Raw genomic sequence first — 2,674 nt, forward strand, 5'->3', positions numbered from 1 at the left:
GGAGTTACACTTTAGCTCACCAGGCTGTGAAATGCTACACTAAGGCGACTTCAGCCAGCTCCCACAAGTTATTGGGCCCTCAGTTTCCTCATCTTTGAGATAGAATGGTGAGAAAATCTACTTCTAGAAGTGTATGGCTTTAATTTTCTCAGTAGGACTTATTTTCCCATGTTGTTAGCTAAGATGAATTTAATTCTCCCCTACTCCGCAAGCAGTTTCCAATTGGAGACAAGATTTCGGGCAGGGATCAAACAGAACCAAATTTTCAGCCATAACATGCAATTTGGGAAATGGAATGTTCCCTGTATGCAAATGATTTCCAGGGGAATTCAACAAAATTTAAATCAGGCTAATGAAACATAGCTGAGACTTGAACGTCTAATTTCCTGAGTTTAAGAATATCAAACAATTAGAAGGCATATAAAGAACAATTTCTGTGTTCAGTGTTAGGCACTGAATTAAGGTAAAACCTGGTCTTTTCTCTTTAATTGTATAGTGAAATTTGAAAGCTTGGCCAAACTGCAGCTTCTTCCCTAAACCTGGTATAAGAATAAGAGTAATGGTATTAACTTCAAGGCTGTTTCTTTCTTTTCTTTGGTTTTATTTTGTTTTTAAGATTATACAATGGCCTATTCTTATGAAAAGAACTGGTGTTGATTTATTTAAAAATAAAAATAGTTTATAATTTGGGTTTGGGTTTCCACGGTGTTTCTCAAGCCTGGGTCTCAGCTATGTCTCTTTAGCTCAAAGGGTTTTGTTGAACACCTATTGAAATCATTCGGATATAACATGCAGCTGAAGGTTTGGGTCTGTTTGAGCCCTACCCCAAATCTTGTCTCGAAAGAGTGCAAGGCAGCCACGCAGGCCCTGGGAAGGCACCTCAGATGGCCAGGTTAACAGCTTCCAACCTGCAGAATGAGAATGGGTCCCTCAAAAGAGAGAGAAATCGAGAGGTGAACTCAAAGTGAAGCCCACCCCAAACAAGGCCTTTCTTTATTTTAGGCAACGGAACAACATTGAAGAAATGCTTTTAGTCCCTGGCCATTTCTTAGATTTGGAACAAAATCTTTACCTATAATGTTGCTCCCCCACCCCACCTACCCCTTGGGCACAGCCACTCTATCCTAAGAGAGAAAAACCTGACTTCAAAGCATCTGTAATAGAAGCCCTGTGGCTTTGATCAGAGTGTACCAAGAGATAGAAGAGTTCATGGGTTCAAGCATTGTAATGCTCTTTTCATAGAGGGGGTGGGGAATGGGGGTGGATGGCAATTTAGGGAAGAAGGGAAGGAGAACAAAGGGCAGCAGACACAGCAAAGTCAAACTGGATGAAACAGGCTGTTGACTTTTAACTTCTCCAAAAGTACAGACTGCGTGTCTGGGGGAGAATCAATTAGTTACAGGATTTTTTTTTTTTTTTTTCTGCTTTTCTTCCCTCATACAATTTTAAGCTTCTCTGATCATTCCTTAGCCTCTTCTGGGCCCTATTTCTGCTGGTTTAAGTAAGTGTAGGACAAGGCCTCTTGTTTCCTCCTGCAAGACTCTCAGTCATGTATGACGTTGCTAACTCTCAAAAGTATGTCCCGGTCACATGAACAGATCAAAGCAAATCCATTTTCATTCCTGGAAAAGCAGCTCAAAGCACACGTTCTCTTGATGGTGCCATTCGCACTGTCATTTCGGTGTGGTCAACAAACATCACTAACTGAACATTTACCCTGGATGCTACTGGGAGATGCGAGATGAAGAAGCTGCTCAAAGAGGATAAGATACCTAGCAAGAAAAGCAGCCAACTCACAGGGCAAAATATGGCACCATAAGCTTCAAAAACTGCTTTTGTGTCTACTGTTCCATTTCTGTTATATTTGCCATCCCCACCTCAGGTGCTGGAAGCGATGAGGAGGCTCTGGTTTATGCTTAGGCGGTTTGGCATCTGGAAATCACCAGCTCAACCACTGAAACTCAAGACTTTACAGAAAGAGATGGAATGAATATAGCCCACCCTGTTACCAGGCCTAAGCCCACTGTCATAAAACTAACAGTGAAGCATTACACTGAGTTAAAAAGTTGTATATAACGAGTTGTCATGGGGAAAGAAAGAATCCAATATCTTCAGATTACCTTAGCCTATAATAATCATGTTACTGTTTTCTAGACATTTACTATGTTCCGGGTATGATCCTCACCTCATGTGTATATGCTGTCACAGTTAATCCCCACAATATTTTGTAGGCAAGAAAACTGAGGCTTCAGGTGGCTAAGTAACTAAGCCAACACAAAGCTGAAAAGAGGTAAAGCCCAGATTTGAACCTAGGTTTATCTGACCTGAAACCCAGCTTTTTACAACCACGTCATCACTGTCCAACGCGTAGCACCGAAATTTAATGTAGACTCCCTTACATTTGCAAGTCCAGAATGTCACCTATCCGAAACATACCAAAAGCCCATGTGAGATGAATGCTGTCATCTGTCATTTTAAAGCACTGGAGTGTTAGACACACTCTTAATGGGATGTTGACCAAAGAAGCCAAGTATGTGTATGTGGCCACAGGCGACATTTCTTTTCCATACTTGTGGTACACAAAATAACCAGAGGAACAAACTCCCACCCTTCCTCTTCCAAATGTACTGGAAGCATGACTTCCTGGTCTTCAAACAGAAAAATCTCAAAGTCT

Source organism: Pteropus alecto, unplaced genomic scaffold (genome assembly GCF_000325575.1).
Source record: "Pteropus alecto unplaced genomic scaffold, ASM32557v1 scaffold101, whole genome shotgun sequence".
NCBI lineage: Eukaryota > Metazoa > Chordata > Mammalia > Chiroptera > Pteropodidae > Pteropus > Pteropus alecto.